We start from the raw sequence: 15201 nt of genomic DNA on the forward strand, positions 1-15201 counted from the left end.
CTCAGTTTATAGCTGGCATAATTTTCACTTTCCTTTATTACAGACAACTTGTTATACGACAGGTGACTGGAATCAGAATCAGTTCACTCACAGAGCAAAAGGCGAGAGTTGGAACCTGTCAAAATGAGCACAGCAAATGTCGCTTTGAGTGAGTGGCATGTGAAGTAAAGGAAGAAGAGCCGCCTTTCTAAGTAATGAAACTCAAAATAAAACTGGCTAAATTTATACCTCTTGATTGAGGCAGATCGAATTATTGCCTCCTTCACTTCCTCAAGCTTCCTTTAGCTTGTATATATTTAGCCTAATCACATATCTAAGCCATGTCCACTTGCCTAAGCTCAGTCTCAGCCAAACTGTTTACTCTCACCTGCTGCGAAGAGTTTTCCAATTCGTTTTCTTGCCAAACTGAGCTTTAACTTAAATCCACATTTTGGCTTAGCCACTCCAAATTAGAAATGTTCATTTATGAAATCTACTTGTACTCCTCCAACTTGCAAATGCAACCTTCGCTTGGCTTATTTGCTTGCATGACTTTGACAGCTACCAAGGAAAAAAAAAAAAAAGGAAAAAATATTGAAAATGTGCCAAGGCACGAAAAATGTTTGCCAAATATTTTCAGCTTAAATTGAATTCCAAGGAGGAGCAGCAGATGCTTCTGCTACAAGTATAAAGTCTAAAAATTGTTCAATAAAAGAAATACGAGAAAATAACAACAACAACAACAACAACAACGAAGTGAATTGCCCCCAAGCGCCAGAGCACAAAATAAAAGGAAAACTCTTTGTGGTTTCGCATTAAGCGCGCATTTCTCTTCTTCTTCTTATTCTTCTTCTTCTTTTGCTTCAGGGAGCGACAGCTCTACGTGTTTTGTTTTGATTTGAGCAAAAGAAATGATTTGCGTTTGCCATTGATTATGCAGCAGCAGCATTGGCATGCCTAAACATATCTCTCTCTATCTATCTCTCTTACTCTCTCTCTATCTCCTTCGATCTTGTGGCACGTGTGCGTGTGTGGCTTTTGCGAGTTTTTAAAGTCGGCTTTAAGCGCTTGGCATCTAATTTACAGCTGGCCACAGCCGCAGCCATAGCCGCAGCCACAGCCACAGCATAGCTGAGAGTGTGTGCCGCATAGCTGCTCCTGCTGCTCCTTCTCCTCCTGCTGCTGCTGCTGCTGCTCCTGCTGCAAGTGCTGCCGCATGCCACACGCATTCCTTTGATCAATTTTCCCCTAGCTAAGCCCAAAGGCAATTGTATGTGTGTGTGTGTGTGTGTGTGTGTGTTCATATTTATATATAAGCTTGTGTTTCAGAAATTTTCGGCACGCACACGCACCTTGCTCACCGCTAGATGGCGTCTGTGTGTGTGCGTGTGCCTCTGCTCGCATGTCAACTGCCTTTTCCGACTTCTATTTCTTTTGCTGTTTCTTGTTTTTCAGCTTTTCTTTGCTTTGTGTTATTTTTATGATGCTTAATTTCTGTCACCAACTCCCGCACCGCAGCGCCATTTGCATATTTGATCAACTTGCCCCCTACTGCTCCCCCTTGCCCACTCACCTGCCTGCCCTATGTTTCTTTTTTTTCGGGTATAAATAAATAAATTGTGCGTTTAGCAGTGAGTGAAACGAATTTCAAAGTTTTGTTTCCTCAAATGTTAACAAATATTTGTGCTGCTTTTGCGAGTGACTCTCCATCTCTCTCCCTCTCCCTCTCCCTCTCCCTCTCCCTCTCCCTCTCCCTCTCCCTCTCCCTCTCCCTCTCCCTCTCCCTCTCCCTCTGTCTCTCTGATGATTGTTGTCATTATATTTATTGTTTTGATGTGCAAGGACATGCCCGTACCTACACACACACACACACACACACACACACACGCACATGTAACTGCTGCTGTTTAACATTTGTCTAAGACTTCAACACACGAAACTTGACTTCGGCCTGCGCAAAAGTAGGCTGGCAATTATTTTTGCTTTTAGTTGCCAAAGTTTACTTTGGCCCAAGCAGAAAGCACAAAAAAACAAAAATAAATAGCTTGAGCATGCACACACGTGCACGCACGCACACACACATACACACACACACACGCACACAGCAGGTGTCGCTGACAAGGCAACGACTTTGGATTGGACAAACTTTGAGGTTTTTTCTGCCTGCGCTTTTTTCTCTCCATCTGCCTCTCTCTCTCTCTCTCTCTTTCTCTGTCGCTCTCCGCTTTTCTGCAGGCCTTCGGATTTGCTAATGTGTTCGCTTGCAGCACACTTAATTTATCAACATCTTTTGCGGTTGACAGTGACAACAATAACAACAACAACAAGTTAGATTGCTCCAGTCGGGCGTGCTCGACTTGCAGTTACCCTGTAGCCAAGCGTGACGCGCAGCTTAATGCGAACAATCATTCAACTTGTAGTTAGTTAGGCTATGCATGCATACACAGAAACTTATACATACACATACCCACACACACATTCATTTACATACATGCATATGCATACATACATTTCACGCTTGGCTTGTTTTTTATACCCTGAACCCATTGAAAATGGGAAATCAGGGTATAATGGTTTTGTGAAAAGTATGTAACAGGCAGAAGGAATCATCGCAGACCCCATAAAGTATATATATTCTTGATCAGGACGACGAGCTGAGTCGATATAGCCCTGTCCGTCTGTCCGTCCGTCCGTCCGTCCGTCCGTCCGTATGAGCAAAAGGATCTCAGAAGATATAAGAGCTAGAGAGCTGAAATTTGGCAAGCATACTCGTGTATACCATAGGCAGTACAAGTTTGCTTTATTTTTTCGATAACTCATCCGATAACTTTTTTATCGAGAATAATCGAAAAATCGACAATGTTTTTTCAGCTTATTTTGAACACTTTTAGACCTGGAGACTTCAAATTTGCGTTGCACGCCCCCTTCGCCCCCAATTTGTAAAAAACGCATTTCAAGTACTAGAGACTTGTGCTTTGAAATGTACACACATTTAAGCCATATGATTACGCTCTAAAAGTTTCATTAAGATCGTATGTCTACAAAAGAAATTATTCAACAAATAAATTCTCGTTATATTGCCCACACTGCAGTGCAGCCCAAGCGCAGCCGCTGCTAGCTGCGCAGTTTGCAAAGCGCGTGCTTATACGTGCATGTGTATGTATGTGTGCATAAAAGAAGTCCAGAATGATTAGAATATCAGTTTGGAGGGTTCAGGGTATCTCCTAGTCGAGCAGTCTCGACTGGAGCCTTCTTACTTGTTTTTTTTTTTTTTTTTTTTTTTTTTTTTCTTATTCTATGGAAATTTCATTGAATAACTTGAGATATTTGTTTATCGAATCTTCATGATATTTTAACAGGCCCGAATATGATTTTGATGAATTTCATTTAACATTTCGGGGCAGTTATGAATATAGCCTTGAAAACATGCTTATCGCTTAGATAAATGTCCTTGTTTGCCTCCATTGACCAGAGAATATCAGAGAATTCAAAGTAGATTGGCTAATATTTGGCTCAGTCTTAGGATCATAATCAACGATTTCATTCATACACACATACGTACCTATCTTCTTCACATGTGTACATACCTACATATCGTCTTCAATCTCCTGCAAAATCAATGTACCGAAATCATTTGACTCTGGCTTCTTAGACCTGTCAGATAGATCAGAAGCTTGTTATGTCAGTTCAAGTCTCCAGCTAGTTTCCTCTTCAATCTCTAGCTCTATCTCTATATTTATCTCTATCATACGCACAGATGGAATAAAGGAATGATAGACAAACAGATAGCCAGACAGACAGACTGACTGACAGCTGAAAGCACAGACAGAAAAACGAATAGACCCACAGATAGATGCGATAGATAGAGGAACAGAGCCTGCTTAGACTCGCCAAATGGCAGCATTAGAGTACGTATCCAAAGCTTCAACTATGGAGCACCTGGTTGCGGGCACGCCTCCTGCTGCCCCCTGTTGCCTCCTGCTGCCTCCTGCTGCCACCTGCTGCCGCTGGCATAGATTTCAACAGAATCATTAGGCCGTGTGCTTACTCATTCTCCGAGCATCTGGAGAGCAGCTGTTGCCGCAGCTTTAATTGAATTCGTGTTTCACAGTTTTGCCATTCGCCATTCGCCTCCATTTGCCAATCTCCATTTGCCAGTTGGCGGGTTAAAGAGCGACGAGCGCTAGCCACAAATTATGCGATTAATGCCATGCAAATGGATAAGATACTTCCTGTCATGCAGAGAGAGAGAAAGAGAAAGAGAGAGAGAGGGCAGACAGCAGCATCATCTCTATTACGCTGTCCATTGGCATACATCAAGTGCAGAGCGCGACAGACAGAGAGAGTGAGAGAGATAGAGAATGAGAATTGAGCCCGAATCCGAACCAGAGCCTCTGCATCTGCCTCTGTCTCTGCCTCTGCCTTTGCCTCTGCCTCTGCCCAGAGCCTGGCAAACTTGAGTTTGACATTGGCATCAATTATGCTGCTCGCTGTTTGGCTGATGGCTGTTGACTGTTGACTGCTGCCTGTTCAGTGCGCGCTGTTGGCCTTGGCAACGTCAGCGTTTTGTTGCCACTCAAAATGATGTTGGCAACAGTGACACTCCTGCCGAAGACATGCTGCAATAAATTAAAGCGCTGCGGCCATTAAAAACGAAAACTCTGAGGCGAAACAAAGTTGACATAAAGCGTCACAGGCTCAACTCGACTCAGCGGCCCAGTGAGAGCCCCGGTCGTAAAATATGTTAAATAAAATGCTTAAAATACAAGCGACCATTGCAGCCGTTTACTTATTGAAATTTATTCATGACTCTTTGCTTGCATTCGGTCAAGAGGAAGCAGTTAATACTATAGTACCTGCTGCCTCAAGGGCGACAAGAGGCATCAGCATCAAATCGGCAAAGCAGCAAAGCAGAGCGACAGTAAGACGAGAAGCAAGCATTATGCAACAAAGTAAAGCGAGAAGCTAAAATGAGAGAGAAACTTAGCCAAATGATGAGGCCAAAGATAAGCAAATGTGGCGAGAGAAGAGAGCATAGGCCAAGGAGCTTACCAAAAAGTCCCACAATATGCAAAGCGAGAAGCTGAAAGATAAGCCTAGCCAGAGCAGAGCTGATATAGAGAGACAGTTAATGAGAAGCTGAACACTAAGCCTAGCTTAAAACGAGAGCGGTAACTGAGGAAAAAGCAGCTGAGTGAAAAGGGGTAAATGAAACAATGAAATTCAGCAAAAAAAATATGCACAAATTCTAAAGCAGATTGAAAATGAGAAAGAGATCTGCGAGCTGAGGCCATGAGAGATGCTAAAACAGAATGCAAAAGAAAAAAGAAACAGCAAACAGTTCGAAGAGGCTTAGCATTAAGTCGCAGACAATGAGCGAAGCTGGGTGGGACGGCACTAAAAGAGAAGCTGAGCTGCGGCGGGGAAGGAGTAAATCAAATGAAAATTGTGATAAGCATACTGAATGAAGGGAGAAGCGTGCTGAGCATAAACTCATCGAATTGATGGAGAGATAGAGTAGATGAAAAGCAAGCTGATTGCAATCGATGGAGAATAAGGAATTCTAAAATGTTTCTTGGTTAAGTAAGAAACTTAAAGAGAAGTTTAGAGCAGCTAAAGAAATGTGTGAGAGAGCTCCACATTAATTGAGGCGCGAAAACGATGCTGATAAGGAAGCTGGTAAGCTAAAAGAGAAACTTGATAAGCAAACGGAACAGAAAGCACGAATAGGGCTTAACGCAAAGCTGCGAGCCGGCAAGAGAAGAAGTTGAGCGAGAAGTTATTCGAGAAACTAGACGTAACTAAGCTCAAAAGCTTAGCAAACAGAGCTAAAGTTCTTCAATTTGTTGTTTACCTGCATGCACTTATCCAAAGCTTCTCGCTCTTGCTGCGCCTCCACGCACTCGAACTGCCGTTAGCTATCGTCTGGTTGGGATTAACACAGTCTGCTGCTTCTTTAATTGTTTCTCACTTCACACACACACACACACACATAGCTAGTTTGTTGCAGTGTGAGAGGGAGAGCTAAGTGGAAATTAATGAAGCAATCTCGGGCATAAACAATTTGCCATAAATATGGGCGCTCGTTCAGCTGCTTGCGCTGCTCGAGTTGAGTTGGCCATAAAATTGCATTAGCGCCGTTTGGGGGCAACATAACAATAATGCAGAAGATGGCAAATACTGAAAACAAAATGCAGCGCAAATTGCGGCAAACACTGCGCTCAGTACACTGTACACTATACAACATAAGCAGCTGAACACTGGGCAACGGAAATGGGGCCAAAGCGAAAGTTCAAAATGTCGACGAAACGAACAAACAAAATTTCATTTGCAGCGCATCGTAAATTGAATGCACATATGAGCGTATCTAAGTATGTGTATGTATGTGTGTACGTGTGTGTGTGTGTGTGTGTGTGTATGTGCAACACAAATGTTGGCATTTGTGTTTGTTTGTATGTGTGTCAATGCCGTTGACGTCGAGTGAGCGTGAAACAAATGCAAGCTATAAAATCTCAACAGCTACAAAGCGCATTGCCGCAGGGCGCCAACAGGGGCGTTGGGGGCGTGCCAGCGTGCCAGCGTGGCAGCGTGGCATTGGCAGCGACAGAGATTGCGAGTGCCGCTTATTATACCCTGCAGCAAGCAAAAAAGCTAAAAAGGCTTATGTGACAGCACAAAATTAAACATAACAAAGAAAGGGTTCAAGCGCTGCCGCATTAATGTCCTTTGTGTCAGAGCTCAAAGCGAAGCTAAAGAGAAGCCACATACACATACATACATACATATCTGAGTGATCTTTAAACTTACTTAAAGCACAAGCTCACCTTGGCCTAGGATATCTGCTCGTCGTGCTCCGTTGCCTTCTCTAGTTATTTGTGTTTGTAGCATTAGCAGCGGAGCAATGGCTGCCCATGGCAAATGGCGCAAATACATTGACACACACATACGCACACACACACACACACACTGGTATGCGACGTTAAGTTGTGCAAGCAATTTGATGGTGCAGGACGGAAAAGATTTTAAATGAGAAATTACAACTAGTTGCAGTTGGCAAAGCTGCAAAGGAATAAATAAATTCAAATCTAATTCAAAGGCAGTTAATAATAATAAAGACTGTTATGTTATGTATCAAATTGTGATAATGACAATAATAATTAAAATATTTAACAAGGAAAGGTGCTGTAAGCCAACTAATGCTGACGACGAAATTGGCAATTCAAATATTTAGCAATAAACGCAATTATAAATCAAATAATAATAATATTACTGAAGGCAAATCAAATATTTGCAATACTAAAAAAATATATTCGAATAATGATATTAATGCTGCTGAAAATAAAATATATTAAATTAAATAATATACAATATTAAGAATCAAATGAACATAATATTAATCATACAAAGAAAATATGTTAAACTCATAATTAAAATATCTAAATGATAATTTTACTGATACAAATAAGATATGATAAAAAAAAAAAAAAAAAAATAATAATAATAATAATAATAATAATAATAATAATAATAATAATAATATATTGATAAAAAAATAAAAAAAAATAAAAAATAAAAAAAAATATGTATATCAAATTCATAAAAAGAATATTTAATTAATGAAAATATTACTTATACAAATAAAATATATCAAAATCATAATGAAAATATTATGATACAAAGAAAATATATAAAGTTTATAATACAAATCAAACAATTAAAAAAGTTTATTAACGAAAATCATAATTAAAATATTTAAATGAAGAAAATATTACTGATACAAATAACAATAATAATAGCAATAATAATAATATAAATAGTTGATTCATAAAAAAAAATTTTTAAATAATGATGCTATTTCTGATATAAATAAAATATGTCATCTATTTCATTTCCACTTCTTTATTCTCATTTACTCATTCTCTTCATTGCTAAATCATTTATGCATCATATTAAACTTTAGGCCAAGTTCTGTTGAAGTAGTTAGCTTCATGTGGGCGTGGCCAACATTCTGTAGACTCGTCATACTCTGCAGCATATAGATTATAAATTATTAATAGAAAAGTTAGAGCTGAGCACAGACCCATTCCGAATACCCTTTTCACACTTGCTACAAATTTCTAAAATCTCTTTTAAATGGAAAGGCCCTAGAATAGAGCTACGTTTTTTCCAAGTTTCGCCTAGTTCACAGCATTTGCAGCTCGCTTTAATTGCTTTTCGTCAGCCACAGGCTATCAGCAGAGTGGAGTAGTAAATAATTTCTGGTCAGCTGTGAGACACAATTCATTTACATTCAGCTGCACTCGCAGTTAATAAATAAGTGTATTTCGGATAAGTTTTTGCATTGGGTTCCAGCGGCAATCCTAAATTATCCTAGTTGTTGTCCCAGTTGCTTATCTTGACGGCTCAAGTCAGGGCAAATGGAGCAGGAGCAGGAGCAGGAGCAACAACAACAACTACAACAACAATGACAGCAACGCGCTTTGGGGCCTCTGTTTGTTAACTGGCACTCGGAACGAAATGGAATGGAACGGCATGGAATGGCAACTTTGCCTGCGGTCGTCCTGGCAACCCCCAGGACCTGAGCAGCAATCGTGTAATCACTTGTCAGCCAGCTAAGCTCTGACCAGCCACAATCCTCGACTCTCTCTCACATACACACACACACACACATAGAGCGCCATAGAGCTGGAGAAACTGTGCTTATTTGTAAACACTCGTCAGCTATTGCTTTGTGGCTACACACACACACACACACACACACATACACGCATGTCCTTTGGCTGGCAAGTGCTTCAGCTTTTTATTTTGGGACAGCTGACAGTTTTCTGCAAACATTTTGAATCACAAGTTGCGCAATTTATTGGCCGTTGATAAATTTTGTTTTTCCTTTCTGGCTACAGCTGCCTCTTGCCCCCACCTCTTCTAGTTGCTCGTCAGGCGGGCTTTTGCAAATTTATATGAAAAGTTATTTGCCTGCCAGGATCAAAGTCGCAAAATAAATTAACTTGAAATGTTGCAAGCGATAAGCGGCGCCCGCTTCCTGGCAACTTACGTGACGCTTATCGAGCCCAACAGCTGCGGCAGCTTAAATGCGTGTCGCAATTGCCATCCATTTGACGCTGCCCCGACTCCTGCCGCTGCCCCTAACTCCTGCCGCTGCCCCGACTCCTGCTGCTACTGCTGATGTTGTTTATTGTTGATATGCTGAGCTGGTTGTGTGTGTGTGGTATGTCCTTGGCGTGCTCTAGTCGCACACACACACACACACACGCACACAAGTTGGCCCAAAGCGCAGGCTGCAATTGAGTTATTGCATGCCGTTGGCCTGTCTGCAATTAGCGACGCGCTCATTAATTGAAGTGACTATCAGAGCCACATGCAACACACACAAACTCACACACACACACACGCACACACACGCTCACACACACATTTCCGCTTGCAATAGCTAATTAATATTTAAATCAATGCGGGCTCACGCTCTCTATGCACGACCAGCGGCTTTAATGTGGCTTGGAAAGGCTTAGAAAGCAAAGCTCTAAGATAAGGGTAAGGGTATATAAAAAAGTGACTTATTAAAGAGTATTCGACTAGGCAATACCCTAGTTTAGTTGACCTTAAAGGGATATTCCGTATTTGTACAGCAGAGCAAAGCCCAGTTGGCTTCTTTGATCGATAATTTCAAAACTGCTTAAAGAGGCTATGGATTTTACACTCTCCTTTATACTCTCCCTCTCTCACATTCTTTTCCTGCCGCCCTTCCGCTTTCGACCTCTTATAAAACATCTCTCTGCCTGACTCACGTATTTAGTTGGAATAATAACTGGAGAGCTTTGGCCATATGAAAACTAGCGTTAAGCTAAGCCAAGCCACTAAGTCAAGTCGTAACGAAAGCTTAAATGATTCGTCCTTATAGGTTTCAATCATTATTTCTCTCAATCGATGCCAATAAAATGGCTGTGGGTAGCTCCAGAAAATACTCGAACCGAACAGCATTGAGTAGAGAAGTATTGCAGCGCTAATGATTAAGAAAGTGGCATTCAGAGTGGTGGTAGCATTCAAGGTAAATTAGCATTAAAGTGCCTCATAAAAAATCATAAGCCAAAAAGTTGGCAAAGTCAAGGCAAATGAGAGAAGGAGAATTGAGGAGGATGGAGGATAGAGAGAAGGAGGTTCTGTTTGAAGAAATGCATGGATGCGTAGGGTTGCGAGATGGGTTCGTCGAATATATGGGCAATCCTAGAAGCAAGTACACAATCTTAGTAGTAAAATCTGGTCTGCAGCTTTGTTTTAGCCTGATTGCTGTAGAAACTGAGAAGGAATGACTAGTGCTGTTATCTTTCCAAGCATTGACAAACTTTATTTCATAATAAAAATAAAATACAATTAATTTGTCTAAATAAAATTCATTTTCTATTTCTTAATCTTGATAACATTAAATGAAAATCATTTGGCTATTTTTAATTTAGTAATTTTATCAATTTAAATTTTGCTTAAACAAATCTAATCACAATTGAATTCATTAGAAATTGTGACTGGGCCACATACATCAAAGAAACCCACTGACCTAAGCACATAAAAAATGTAATCTAAGCTCAATTTGTCTGTTTAAAATGGATCAAGTGAAAACCTCATAATTGGCTTCATTGAGCTTTTGCAGTTGAGCTCATATTGCCATGGCTCAAAGAAGAACTCTAAACAACGTGTGGCTAGGTCATGACAAATAGAGAGCAAGAGGTCGCACACACATGCACACAGGCACACACACACGCATGCCATCTGCTGTTATTGCATGTAAATTGATACGATAGAGAGGATGAATGCAATTATTGTGGCTCGATTAATTAGAGTGGATTAATCGTGTTAAATGGCAGGTCAGAGAGTGACTCTGGAAATTGTAAGCCGATTTCCGTCTGAATTTGTTTGACCATTAATTAGGGCGTGCTGGCATGCGATTAGGGCGGGGCTTAGTGCAACCGTGACCAGCAGCTGGTGCGCCATTCGCTGGGTTCTGTTTGGTTGGGTTTGGGTTAGGCTTGGCTGGGTTCAGTTTGGTTTGGTTCGTTGTCCAGCGGCTTTCAGCTGCGTAATAAGCGCAAATATTTGCACATCATCATAAACATAATGATCCTTTTTTTTTTACTGTTGTTGTCCTGCAAAGCGGCGCCCAGGAAAAGGTTTAAATATTTATGAAATTATGCCAAAGTTTCAACAAGTCATAAATCTCTGTTGATGTTTGACTTTTTATGCAAAATTTATTTCATTTGCATAAAAATGGCTGACAAAATATTTTGACAGGCGTGGCCGGCCCGCCGCGAGGACAACAGCAAAACAAAAGACAAAGCCAAAATAAAAATAAAATAAAATAAATATATATGGAAGATACATGAAATTCAAACAATAAACGTTAACAGCGCAGCCTGCTGCTACACCTGCTCGCACAGGTGCTGCCCAGCCCCAGCAAAGTTTTTGGGGCCAGCCTACGCAGTGCTGTCATAAACATGGCATGGAATTTGCCCAGAAAACTTTACCACGTAATCAATCACGCTTCATTTATTGACACGCACAAAGGCTGATGGGTCGACAGAGACTCATAGGACAATAGAGAGTGGGAGAGAGAGAGAGTGAGGGAGCGGGGGTAACTCTCGTTTTGGTCAAAGTTTTGCATGCGCATAAATCCGACACAGACACGACTGTTAGCTCTGACAGCTCATTTGTGGCGCTGCTATCCAAGGGACTAGCTGCTACCTGCTGCCGCCACCTACATCTCAGCTGCCACCTGCTGAGCCGGCTCAGTGGCAGCCCTGAAAAGTGCGAGGGATTTATGACAAGAAATTTATGAGCGCGCCAGGCGTTGGCCAGCGCTCATACGCCATGTGAGCCAGCGACGCCGCTGCTGCTGCCGCTGCTGCTGCCTAGACGACGCGCGCGAATGAGCTTGACAAATATTTACGAGCCGCAAGCACACCTTATCACACACACACACACACTCACGCACACTGTGAAATTAATAGAGAGAAAAAACTTTTGGCAATTTGATAATAAATAGAGCATAAAACCCATTTGCCATGCCTGGCTAATTTGCGTCTGGTGTCAGCTAACCAAAGGTCTATAAAAATTCCACGATGTGATTGACTTAAGGCTATCTCACTCTCTCTCTCTCTCTCTCTCTCTCTCTCGCTTTTTCACTCCCTCCCCTCTCCACGTCAGCTGCATAAATTCCTTCATTTTTCTACAAGTGAAATTACAAAGCCAAAAGGCCTGTCAGCGTGTCAGGCTGAATGTCGGCGTTGTATTGCAGCAAAGGACATGCAATTAATTGCATACGCAATGGAATGGGAGGAGGGGGCGTGGCAGTGCAACAGTACGCGTTTTTAGCCATAGTTGGCTGTCAATTGCAGCAGGAATTGTTGTTTAAACGGATTATGGTATGCAAGTATTGTCGTCTCAGGTGACACACACACACACACACATACGCGCGTGTACACACACGCACATAGCAACTGTCATGCCTGACAGCTGACAGTTGAGAGCTTCTGCTGGTGCGTTAGCCGGCTGCCTTTTTGGCCTCTGCTGCCATTCGAGAATTCGATTAATTTTTGATGAATCAATGTCAACTACTGCTGCAAATCTGTGAACTGTCAGCGCGCCAAGCGCTGCCGCGAGAGCTGGGCCGCGCGCCTCGCCTGTTGGCCAAACAAAAGCCACTGTCGCCGGCAGCTGACATTGATGCGAGGCAGGTGGCGGCAGTGACTGTGCCACTGGCTGTGCCACTGACTGTGGCTGTTGTGAAACCCTTTATTTTGGGCCAAACATTGGCAACACGTAATTTCACACACGCACACGCACACCTACACATATCAATGGCATTTGTTAATGCAGGGACAGAAAGGTGTGCCCTGAAATATGACATAACACGACGACAACAGCAACAGCAGCAACAGCAACTACAGTCATCTCTGGCTATACGTGACTGATGACATTCCTCTGCTCGGCTCTCGCTCGACTTTCGCTCGACTTTCTTTTACGCATCAAATGATGGAAATGTTATAGACGACGCGATGCCTCGTGCGCAAGCGACCAAAAAAAAGCATCTTCGATATTTTTCAATCAAATTTCCGTAAATGTCACGTATACGCAACGCTGTTCGCTGTACTTATTAATAATGGCCATGAGCTGTCACACCACACCAGCAACCACCCACCACCCACCCACTCGCCTAAGCGGCAAAAGATGAAGCCACCAATGCGTACGAGCTCACAGCCAAATGTTAACTTGAATACACTCAGCGAAAAAAGGGGGGTGTGTGTGTGTGTGCGTGCAATGCGCAATGATTCCTGGCATGGGTCGCCTTGCTCTTATCACCCAGATCTATCATAATCCTTTTCTAAGCAGCGTCCCACACGCTGGCGTCGGCCATGCTCAAGTCATGTTCGCCTTAAATCTAAAATGGGTTCGGAATTAAGCGAGCATAAGGCGCACTGAGGTGGTTACAGAAGGTGTGACAGAGAGAGAGAGAGAAAGAGAGAGAGAGAGAGAGAGCGTGATAGGAATAGACTGTGGCACTTCCGGGTTGGGGGGGGCTGCTCTTTGGCAAGCTGAGTTTTCGCATTTGTTGACACAGTTTTTAATGGAAACATTCATTTGTCATTGGGGCTGAAATTGGTTTCAACAGGAAAATATTTCAGCTGAAACTTAAAGATTGTTTTAGTTTAGTTTAGAACTGATGTGGCTCATGGCTTGACTGACTATTGTGTAACTATTTCGGGTTAAACTTAGTTTATAATAAGAGCACAAAAATATAAATGGAAATTTAAGATAGACAGCTCCACATTTTAAAGTCATTTTGTGGTTTAAATTTATTTATTATTATTATTTAATATAGATTGGTAATAATATTACATTCAAACTACGACTGCTACCTTAACTCCGATTAATTTTACATGAGAACACGAGATACAAAATTTGATTCAAGAATTTTTAATGCTTTTCTATCGATTCCTAAAAAAATACTAAAATTTGTTTCCATTTATATTACTGAGAGGAAAATGCATATCGTGTTATCTCTTTAAGAATTGAAGTAATAAATATTGAGCCTTTTATTATTTAAGCATTTTATATTATGTTAGTATGCGCTTATAAGCAAATTAACAAAAATTAAAAGAATATGAAATTTTTTCTTCTAACTCATTTTCATATCAATGAAATTTTTAAATATATGTAGATATGAATATAAAATATTTAGGACTTTTAATTTTCGTGTTCTAGACATATATATTTTGTTTTCTCGCTGGCTCGAATTTGACTAGAATTTTACTCGTGACTTATGTTTTTTTATTTTTAGATTTATATTTAAGTACTCCTTTCCATGTTCCAGCTAATGCTTCAACTTGGCACGTCGCATCAGATTTCTCTTCTATAAAGATTTCCGTGCCTTTCTCTGAGTGCACTAAGTTTTCGCAAGCACGCATAGGTCCTTAGCGCGCACACACACACACACTCACACACTCACACTTACACACACACTTGCTGCTCTCGCATGCTGTGCGCACATTATACTCGATGCTTCGCCTGTCATTTTGGCATCGCCTGCTTTGCCACATTTATGCCCATTAACGGAATTTTGCGTAGCGAACACAAATTTTTGGCATCTTTTGGTGTTTTGCCGCTTTGTCGTTTGGCGCTTTGGCAACGTCAACGTTAAATTTTTGATGAACTCGAAAATTGTCGATGACATTGAACCGTGTGAATTTCATGAGAGTCTCAGCCATTCCCACTCCCACCCTTTTAGTTCCCTGTGGGCGTGTCACTACGCATACACACAATGAAAATTAGGCGAAAAAAGGTTGTCGCCGTTACGCAACAGAGCCGAGGCTAAATATTTAACAGCTGCAAGGGCAAAAAATTTCATTAGTCAAATATTTTTGTCGCTTGCCAGACATAATTTATGCATAAGTAAAAGCCATTATAAATACATATATATAAAGAGATAGAGAGAAAGAGTGGGAGAGAGAGAGGTAGACATGTGCTGGGCTTAACAATTTAAGCAGCTTATGCGAGCAACAAATACACAAACATATCTGGCAAATTAGTCTATATTTTATGTGCGCTCTTTCATTATGCATGCGAGCCCCAAAAAGTATGCAACATATTTCAATTGCTGCTTTACGGGCATTAAAACAGCCCCAAATAAATTGCAGCAAACAGAGTCAGGGCGTATGT

The 15201-nt window shown here is 41.4% G+C and overlaps 1 protein-coding gene and 1 long non-coding RNA gene across 8 annotated transcripts in view; one reads left to right on the forward strand and one right to left on the reverse strand.

The window, feature by feature from the left end:
• dpr12 (defective proboscis extension response 12) overlaps positions 1-15201 on the forward strand; it is a 98482-nt gene that overhangs the window by 26742 nt on the left and 56539 nt on the right. The window lies entirely within an intron of this gene.
• Positions 1-15201, reverse strand: part of LOC108617273 (uncharacterized) — a 134191-nt gene that overhangs the window by 2775 nt on the left and 116215 nt on the right. Inside the window, exon 4 of one of the 4 annotated variants that reach the window (XR_016270278.1) lies at positions 14058-14868. The exons of the other annotated variants lie outside the window; for them this stretch is intronic. This is a non-coding gene — a long non-coding RNA (uncharacterized LOC108617273). Of the gene's footprint in view, positions 1-14057; positions 14869-15201 lie in introns of those variants that run through there. 4 annotated transcript variants of the gene reach the window in all.

This window comes from Drosophila arizonae, chromosome 5 (genome assembly GCF_054131065.1).
Source record: "Drosophila arizonae isolate 15081-1271.41 chromosome 5, UAZ_ARI_1.0, whole genome shotgun sequence".
In the NCBI taxonomy this organism is placed as follows: domain Eukaryota; kingdom Metazoa; phylum Arthropoda; class Insecta; order Diptera; family Drosophilidae; genus Drosophila; species Drosophila arizonae.